The sequence below is a fragment of the Tupaia chinensis genome, unplaced genomic scaffold (genome assembly GCF_000334495.1).
Source record: "Tupaia chinensis unplaced genomic scaffold, TupChi_1.0 Scaffold000377_2, whole genome shotgun sequence".
Classification (NCBI taxonomy): Eukaryota; Metazoa; Chordata; class Mammalia; order Scandentia; family Tupaiidae; genus Tupaia; species Tupaia belangeri.
This window is the reverse complement of record NW_006159876.1, coordinates 2,450,921-2,460,708: the sequence shown is the minus strand read 5'-3', so window position 1 is coordinate 2,460,708 and position 9,788 is coordinate 2,450,921. Positions and strand designations below refer to the sequence as shown.

The 9,788-nt window shown below is 55.8% G+C and overlaps 1 protein-coding gene and 1 long non-coding RNA gene across 2 annotated transcripts in view; one reads left to right on the top strand and one right to left on the bottom strand.

The window, feature by feature from the left end:
- Positions 1–9,788, top strand: part of SMAD6 (SMAD family member 6) — a gene marked incomplete at its 5' end in the record, with an annotated part of 83,471 nt that overhangs the window by 37,113 nt on the left and 36,570 nt on the right.
- On the bottom strand, positions 751–6,298 carry LOC114008721 (uncharacterized). Its single transcript, XR_003550234.1, has 3 exons — positions 6,092–6,298; positions 4,754–5,004; positions 751–3,527 (listed from the first exon to the last, which is right to left on the bottom strand). It is a non-coding gene; the product is annotated as an uncharacterized LOC114008721 (long non-coding RNA).

Here is a 9,788-nt window from a genome sequence, read left to right as displayed (position 1 = left end):
CCGCTTAGGCGTTATCCTAACTGCTGTTCCCCCCATAAGCAGTTTTTAATGGCAGCATTCTGTTCCAGCGCGTGGATTGCAGGGTTCACTTTAGTCCTGAGATGACGCCTGGCCTCCCCAGTGGGATGAGGAGCCCTGGCTGGGAGGTGGGGCCTGCCCATGGTTCCCTTACCCTGCAGGCCCCTGAGCCACTCTGCACTGTGCCCCTCCCTGCCCTGCCCTGTGGACACCTGGACATGAACGCAGGCTCGTCCAGCTTGGAATAGCTAGTGGATATCTGCCTCCTCTCCCAACCCCCTCCCCATCCTTAGTGCGCGCGGCCCACGTGGCGTGGAATGCGCTATCCAGCCTCTTCTCCTCTTCAGAGGTTTTTGTCTTAGGGCACATGTGCTCGCCAGCAAGAGACAGACACAGTAAGCAGGAGAGTGAGAAGTCACCCACAGGGGGGATGGCCACGTCACAATCCCTTCTCCTCCATTCTCCTCCTGGGATCTTGGGCACGCACGCACACGTGCCCAACATGATGTTTTAAAAATAATTATTTTATTTAACTTTTTTTAATTCATGTATTTATTTTAATTTGACCAGAGAGAGAGTGAGAGAAAGCGACAGAGAAGGAAAGTGACAAAGCAAGCTGCTGGGTCCGGGACCTGAACCATGGTCAGCCATGTGGGAGTCCAGCACCTTCAACCACCATGCCACCTTCCAGCCCCATCCCAACATGTTTTTAAAACCACCAATTTTGGGACTCAAACCGATGTTGGCCATGTGGGAGTCCAGTGACGTAACTACTACACCATCTGCCGGTCCCCCGGTTCTTTTCTTGCTTTCTTTGCAGAGTACTGGCTTTAGAGCAAGGCTTTGACATTCACTAGCTGTGTGACCTTGGGCAGAGTCCTAAACCTCTCTGAGTCTTGGTTTCTCTCTTGTACAATGAGGGTAATAGTGGCCCGTTGTCCTGGTGGTTGTGAAAAATGAAAAGAGCCAGTCTGTGCCCAGGACCAGTACCATGCCAGGGACTTGGCAGGTCTGGGTGCTTGATAGGCGGTGGGGTCACTCGCCTGTCAAGGCTGAGACTGTACCGTCCCAGTGCCACGGCGGCCAGCAGCCTCCGGGTAATGGCCGGCTGACCTGCAGCTGACTCAGTGCTCCCCTCGTTCTGCCCACACTTGGTCGGGGAAACTGAGGCCCCCCTGAAGTTCTGCCCACATGCCCTGATGCTCCGTCCCTTGAGGGTGGCCTAGGAAGTGACTTTGGAGACTCAGGCACACACTGGACCCGTCAGCCGGAGAGCCAGGGAAGTGAGCAGTGACGAGCTCATTCCGTAGCAGGAGCTAAGGCTCCCTCCAGCTGCCAGACATTTCCGAGGCTGGCGGGGTGCCCGCGGCCAGAGGCCTCCGATGGCCCTCATCCCTCTGCCTTCCGCCTGGAAATCATTCGTATTTAAAAAATAACAATAATAATAAAAAACCCTCCATCCTCTGGTTCCCTGGGGCCCAGGTGGGAAGGCGGTGGCCGTCTTTGCCCTGGGGGCTGGCTGTTGGGGACAGTCAGACTGGAAAGCTGCACCATCCCTCCGAGGGCCCCCACCCCCCACCTGAGCTGCATTGCAGGGGAGAGGGGGGCTTCACCTTGGAGGGACCCTCTGCGGCACACCCTGCCCTTGGTGAGGGAGGGGTTGTTTGCATTTCATCAGGGTCCTCCGTGAGCTTTGGGGCCTGTCATGCTCTGGGCCTAGTCTCCCCACTGGTAAGATGATGGAACTTGGGTGGAGGACAGGCGGCATTGAGATCCAGCAGTGCAGGAAAGCGGATCCTGGGGTGCAGGGTCCCCAGCCCTGGCTGTGGACCACTCCTGCCGCTCAGGTCCCATGCACGTTCCCAGGCCCAGGTCTGCTAAGTCGGGGTCTCCAAGGCTGGGCGGGCCTAGAATATACTGGGGGGGGGCGGCACTTTTAAAGTGAGATGACATTTACAGGACTTAGTTTCACCGTCTCCCAGGGTACAGTTCAGTGGCGTTTGTACCTTTGCATTCTGTCCTCACTACTGGCTCCAGAGGGAACCTGCGTTTTGAATAAGAGCCCCAAGAGCCTGGTGTTGCCTGACCCTGGGGACCTCTGCAAATGTGTGTCCCTGAGGTGCCACTTTGGACCCTGAGGACCTGGCAAAGGCTGCTTTCCTGGTTTCGGTTGCCTGCTGAGAGAATCAGGTTTTCAGGACCTTCGTGAATTCCGATGAGGGGCTATGGAGAGGAGGGGCCCAAGCTGGGGGAAAGGTTGCTCTGATCCCCACCATTTTCCAGCAGAGCCGAGGCCCTTCCTCCGCCCCTGTCCAAGGCACCCGGCACCCCATAAGCTGGTGAGCAGTCACTTACTCAGACCTTGTAACGCCTGCCTGGGGTGCTGGGGTTGCTTGAGAGGCTCACAGCCATGACATGGGCACAGCAGTGGCCCCTGGGCTCCTGACAGCCCCAGGGACTTGCCGCTCCTCTTTCTCAGCCCACCCCTATGGTGACAGAGTCCCCTCACTGCCCTGAACAGAACCCTAGGCACGAGGGACAGCCCACCCGTATGGTGACAGTGTCCCCTCACTGCCCTGAACAGAACCCCTGCACGAGGGACTGAGGCACCTGTAATCCCATGCCCTTTGTGATTTGTCGCTGGAGTGACTAGGGGTGCCTGGAACTTCACCCCATTACAGACTGACCTTGGGGCTGGAATTCCCACCGTGTCAGTGAGAAGGCTCCTGCCCTCCTGCAGGCGGCCCCGGCTGGGGGGCTGGCCAGGGTATTTGCCCTGGGGTCTCCCTGGCAGTGGGAGGTCCTCTGCAGCCTGTGTTTGTGGTCTCGAGGTCCCTGGGTGTCCCCCCCACACCCATAGCCAGTAGTGCCCCTATCTCTGCAGGGCGGCTGGTTGGCCCTGTGCCTCCTGTGGGGAGGCTTGTTCTGGGGTGCACTGGTGTTTCTGGCCCCATCTGCAGCCTCACTGAAGCGAGGGGATGGTGGACGCTGCCTCTACCTTGGACTGTCCGCTGGGCTCCCGGGCACGAGTCCTGGTGTTGTTTCGGGGCTTGGGTGTTCTTTCTGGGTTCTCAGCTAAATCCTCAGCTCTGGAATCTTTGCCACGGAGCCTGGCATTCCAGTGGCTGCCCTTCCACGGTGAGCATGAGGTGTGACCGTCCCCCCGTGGGCCTGTTTCCACATCTCTGAGTAACCAGTCCCTTCTGGCTCTGCCATCGTGCGAGTCCGAGAGTCCCTGAGGCTTGTCCCCACGTTCTCCCTTTAACCCCAGCCAATCCCTCAGACTCCTTGGACTGCATTCCCTTGGGGTAGCTAGTGGTGGGGCTGGGGTGGTGAGCAGGGACCCCTGGGCTGGCGTGGAGTCGGTTTCCCCATCTAGACATGTGTGTGCATGGGGATTTCAGAAAGGTCATGGACACTGAGTGGCGGCGGCTCCTGGAGGCTGGTTCCCATAGCCGGTCGGTGAGGGGGCGGCCGAGGTCCATCTTGATGGGCTTTCTTCTTTCTGTCTTGTTTTTAGAAAAGTAATACATGGTTAATGTAGAATGTTTAGGAAACAAGGAAAGCACAAAGGAAAGCAAATGACCCTGAACTCTACCACCTTGAGAGAAAATAATTGTATGATCATTTTTAAAATGATGTGGAATAGTCCTTTTCTTGTCATCTTTTTTTAAGAATTATTTTATTTTATTTATTCATTCATTTATTTTAATTTGACCAGACAGAGGCAGAGAGAGAGAGAGAAAGTGAGAAAGCAAGCCACTAGGTCCAGGATTTGAATAGTGGTCAGCCATGTGGGAGTGTCCAGCCCCTTAACCACCACGCCACCTACTGGTCTCCTCCTTTTTTTAAGGTTTTTGTCATAGGTGTATGTGCTCGCTGGAGAGAGACAGAGTGAGACAGAGAGAGACAGAGAGAGGGATAGTGAGAAATCACCCTGCAAGGGAATGGCCATGTCGCAATCCCTTCTCCTCCATTTTCCTCTTGGAATTTGGGGCATGCGCACACACGCACACGCCCGGTGTGATTTTCAGGCCTCCAGGTCTGGCATATGAACCGCCCAGTCAGCCATGTGGGATCCAGTGCCTTAACCTTCACGTCACCTGCTGGCCCATCTCCCCTCTTTTTTTTTTTTTTGGGAGGTTTTTGTTCTGGGGGCTGGGGCGTGTGCGCTTGCCAGACAGACAGAGAGAGACAGAGAGACAGAAAGTGAGAAATCACCCCCAGGGGGGATGGCCAGGCCGCAATCCCTTATCCTCCATTCTCCTCTCGGGATCTTGGGCACACACGCACACACGCCCGGCCTGAGTTTAAGCCACCGGGTCCGGGACTCGAACCGCAGTCGACTACGTGGGAGTCCAGCGACATAGCCATTACGCTAACTGCTGGTCCCTTTCCCCTCTTTTTTCTTAGTAATACTGAGAATATTTTCTTTATTTATCACATAGTCGGTGTGTTTTTTTTCCTCTTAATTAATTAAATTTAATGATTTTCTTTCAATGTGTTTTTTTTAAAAAGAATTACTTATTTAATTTTATTTATTACCATCATTTTAATGAACACTCACCAGAGAGAGAGAAAGGGAGGGAAAGTGAGAAAGCAAGTCCGGGACTAGGATCACAGCCAGCCATGCGAGAGCCCAGTTCCCTAACCATCATGCCACCTCTGCCTCCCTGCTGTGTGGTTTATAATGGCCACCCAGTATTGCATTTCATGAGTGCACGTGTTTACTTACCCAGGCCCCTGGGGCTGGCCACTGAGGCTGTCCTGACGCCTTTGAAGCCATCCTGACGTTGCCGCCTGGCAGGCTGGAGCTGTGAGCATGCACCTCGCTGTTATTTCCCAGAAGTGGAGCTGCTAGGTCAAAGGCCGTGCACATTGAAGTCAGAGCGCCTGCGGAAGGGCCGGATCCGTTTTCTCCCCAGCAGCTGAGGAGCTGCTACAACTTGCAGGCCTTGGCTGTTTCCAAACCACGAGCCCAGAAAGCTGAAAACAAAGTAAAACCACTGCTCTGGGCGCAGTTTCCTGCAGAGGAAGGAAGGCATGGGGGAGGTCGGGTACTCCCAGGAACCGAGTGAGTGCTCGAGGCCCGCCTGGGCCAGGCCACTTGGGTGCTTACTGCAGAGCCCGACCTGGCTGCATCCTCAGGTGGCTTCCATCCGCCTGGAAGGGGAGTCAGGGTGAAGTTAGGGCCATGGCCACATCGTCTGTCACCTTCCCCAGCATCTGCTGAGTGGCATGGGGACTGGACAGTGACTATTCCTTGAACAACAAAGGCAGTTTCTTGCCCCAGAAGCTGATCGGGAGCGCCCTGAAGTAGGATTAGAGTCGTGTCCCTGGCCAGGCCCAAGTCCAGAGTCCTGTGTCCCCTCAGTGCTGGCTGGGGGGACGCAGGCTGGTGGACAGAGGACCTAGCAAGGTGATAAAGGAGTGGTTTGGGTCTCAGCTGGACAGCAGACTCATCCAGTGAGCTGCCTCTGCCACCGTTCTTGTGGGACCTCGCTGTTCCCTTGCCGAGCCTCCGTTTTCTTAAGGGACTAGACTTTGTTTTTGGGGACTATTCTGGTTCTTGGGCCAGAATCTGGGTGCTTGTGGTCAGGAGGGGGTGGGAAGAGAGTTGCCAAGACTTGGGGACCCCAAGGTGATCGCTGGCCAAGGGTGACTGCCCAGCGCTCCTGTCAGTGCCACCTGTCACCGAGCGAGTGGCTCCCCCGGGAAGGCACAGGGACCAGGCGCTCAGGTTTCCGCAGCCTGCCTCCCACTGTGGAAACGGTCCGGTTGCTCACGAGAGTAGAGAGCTCCGGCCTCCACAACCTGGAGCTCCCACTCAGCCCTCCAGGCCTTCACCCTGCCCCCGACCCCTCCTCTGCAGCCCCCAAGCTGGTGTGCCTCTTTGCCTCTCAGCTCTAGCCTTCAGCCCCAGCACTGTCCTCACACCCACCTCTAACTGAGCCCACAGCAAAACCTCTCCGTGGCTCTCTCCCACGGCCCTGCACTCCTTTCCCAGAGCTTCCCTCCTGCCCTCTGCCACGGGGAAAAGGGCTGTGGCATGCACTTCCCATCTCGGACGCACCTCGTCTTCTCAAGATCTGCTGCCAAACCTGTACCGTTGGTGTGGACACCATGCGAGACACATGGTTCTCACTCAGGGTAGCTGGTGAGTCGGTGACCCAGCAGAGGACCGAGGGTTGGGCCTGAAAGCTGGCTCTTAGCGTAGCCTGTGCCTCCAGCGTGCTGTGTGACTTTGCACAAGTCCCTTTGCCTCTCTGAGCTCAGCTTGCTGAGGCATCCCCAGAAGGAGTGAGGGGTGGTGCTCTCCGTTCTCTCTACCCCTGCTTCTCTCTCTAGGTGAGGATCACATGGCATCAGACGGGGAGGCCCCTTGCAGTCTCTCCGGGGCCCCACGGCACCCCCACCCCTCCCTTGCGCCCCACTTCCCGTAGCCAGTTTGGAGCCAGAGACAAAGGCTGCTCTGGGCGGAAGGTGCGGCCAGTGTGGATGTGTGCTGGTGCCTGGCTGGCGGGCCCTGATAAGAGCCCGAGGCTCCCTGTGAATCAGCAGGAGGGGGCTGGGGGTGGGGGAGAGGGGCACGCTGGCACCTCCGGGGGCCTCCCCACAGCCTCGCCTACAGGGGAGAGGATTTCATGACAGCTGGACTCGCCCAGAGGGAGGGACACAGGGGACGAGCCTCTTGGTCGACTCCTGTCCTACTAAAGCCTCTGTGAGACCGGAGTTTTGGGGACCTTCAAAAGGCCATGCGGCCCACGACCTCCTCCCCCGCGTGGGCCAGTGTGGGATGGGACACGCTTCTGGGAGTTCCAAGCAGCCCTTTGTTCCATATCCGCAGGGACCCTGAGTCTGGCCCATTGTTCTGCTGACCAGGGCTCTCGCTTTGCATGGGCGTGGAGGCTCCTGGTGTGGGGGGTCCTGGTGGGATCAGGGCATACCTGCTTCTTAAAAGGCGTCCAGTCGTTCAGAGGAAGTGTCACCACAGGATATCCTCCTGGACGGGGGAGGCCCGGGCAGTGACGGTCCGGCTGTGGACCTGGAGTTTGGTCAGACCGAGGCTGGGCTGTCCTGGGGTGGCTGGGCTGGGCGGGGGCCGCCGTGATGGCGAGACTGCTCAGGTGGCGGGACCAGACCGAGGCTCGGTTCCACAGTAGCCGTGGAGGTCCCTGTGCCGAGAGGACTGGCCACTAGCCGGTCCATGGGTCCCCACGATGTGGGTGACAGGACCTTGCCATCAGGGTCCGAGTCGGGCCTGGGACCCGGGTCTAGGACAGCGGCTGGGAGGCTGGGGTTGGTTGGAAGTGAAGGAAGGGCGAGCATGTGGAAGCTGCGTCCGGGCGTCCGTTCCTGGGGTGGCAGCGCTGCTACTCCAGGTTCCTCCTGGCCTGATCTTCATTTCACAAAGAATAATCCAATTAATCTAATTGATCCAATTGATCTTCCCTGAGAGGATCCAGCCAGGAGGATGGAAATGCTTATCTCCACTTGGCAAAGGGGGAGGAGGCTCAGCCAGAGGTCACAGGGCAGGCGGTGGGCGTTGAGGTGGATGGGCGTGGGGCTCTGGCTGCCAAGCCCAACCTCCCTTCACCTCTGCGGTCACTGCGGTCACTGTGGGAGCCTTATCGGCCCGAGCGACAAGCTGCCTTTGATTTGGGTTTCTTGGATCACTAGGGGCTCTGGCAGGCTCCCCGGCTCCCTACGGGAACTCAGCCCACTCAGGCTGGACTTGGTGGGTCTCTGGGTGTTCCATGGGGGGCTAGGAGGGCTGTGTGGTCAGGAGATTGAGCCTGTTTGCAGGGCCCACCTGGCCACCAGCATCGCTTCTTCAAACCTGAAGATTATTCCTGGGTAGATTTTATTTTATTTTTTAATTGCCAGAGGGCACAGGCACTTGCCAAAGAGAAATGGACAAGAGAGGGCGGGAAAGTGAGAAAGTATCAGGCTGTAGTCCTTTTGCCTCCATTTCTCCATCCTGTCGTGATTTGAGGCACACACACACGGACAGTGTGTTTCTCAAGGCTCCTGGGGTGGGATTTGAACCATGGTCGGCCATATACGATACAGCTCCTTTGACTGCTAGGCCACCAGACCGGCCCTCAATAAGTTTTGTTCTTTTTTGAGAGAGATTTTTGCTATAGGGTGTGTGTGCTGGCCAGAGAGACAGAGACAGAAAGCGAAGGGGGATGGTCATGCCACAGTCCTTTTCCCTCCGCTGTCCTCTCAGGATTTTGGGCATGCACACACACCCTATAGCAAAAATCGCACACCAGGCGTGTGTTTGAAGCCACCAGGTCGGGGACTCAAACCGCAGTTGACCATGTGGGAGTCCAGCAACATAACCATTACGCCATCTGCTGGTCCTGCTCATAGGTCATTTTTAATTACAGGTTAGCTTTTTTCTGACTCTGACTCCATGGTTTCTCCCTTGGCCCATCTTCTTATTAAAAGTTTAAAAATAAGAAGGATCAATGTGATAGAGGTTGAACAAAACGCCCCTCCGGAGAAGGCAAGGCAAGCTGTCGGCCACCCAGGGTTACCTGCAGGGGTCACTTCTGCTCCTGTCACCCGTCGTCGTGGAGACTGGCTGCAGTTGCCTGCCTGAGTGGGGGCTCGAGCCCTGACTCTTCTCCCCATGCAGAGATGCCTGCAGTCTCCTGGGAGTCCGGCCCCCTGCCCTGCAGAGGCAGTGGGAGGCACATACCCCCATCCGAACGTGCCCCCTTGCAGACAGACCCTCCTGCCTATCGTGAGCCTCCCTGGGCTCCATAAATCACCCCAAGAACACATTCCTTGGGGGATTTGTAAAATAATCAAAATATTTGGGGAAAAGACCTTCAGATTACTTATGGCTATTAGTGAGATCCATATATTTTGGCACCAAACATGGCTTAATTGAAAAAATATGTGTGCTTGGTGATTTCTTTTTCTTTTCTTTTCTTTTTTTTTTTTTTAATAAGGAGTAGGCCCAGAGAGAAGAGTGGCTAGGAAAAAATAAAGGCAGGAACTGAATATAAGAAGTGTTTGTGCCGAGGTGCTGCTTACAGAATTGTGGAAAATATCATGCTAAATAGAAAAGCCTGCCTCTGCAGCCCGGGATTCTTCCTGGAGCCCAGCTACCCCCGCATAATGAACCTTTTAAGAGACCTGGGACAACTTTCCTCTTTGCTAAACGAGTTTCCTTCTAATAGCACCGTTCCCACTGCTGAGGGCATTGGGTTACAACAATAAATAAAAACGAACAGTGCCCTGAGAAATTCAAGGAATGCACACACGGTTCAGTAATTTACTATGAGAAAACACTACTTAAACATTTAATTGAATTGCACGCTTTTATCTCGAAAGCCTGAGCATTTGAACTGCCACCTGAGTCTCCCTGCAATGCTGCACTCTTTAGCTGGGGAGGCTCTTTCTGGGGAGGGGGCTGCTCTTCTGCCGGTCCCAGCACCTTCCCCTTGCCTGCTGCTTCACAATTTGCTTTTGCCCAAAGATAATCAGGAAGAGGAGACTCAGTGGGAATTTCCTTGTAAAGCTGTAGGAAGAAGCTTGGATGAAATGTGCTTTACCTAAAAAAAAACTTTTAAAAAATGATTTCTGGGGACCAGCAGTTAGCATAATGGCTATGTCACTGGACTCTCACGTAGTCGACCGCGGTTCACTTCCTGGACCCGGTGGCTTAAACTCATGCTGGGCGCGTGTGCGTGCGTGCCCAAGATCCCGAGAGGAGAATGGAGGAGAAGGGATTGCGGTGTGGCCACGCCCCC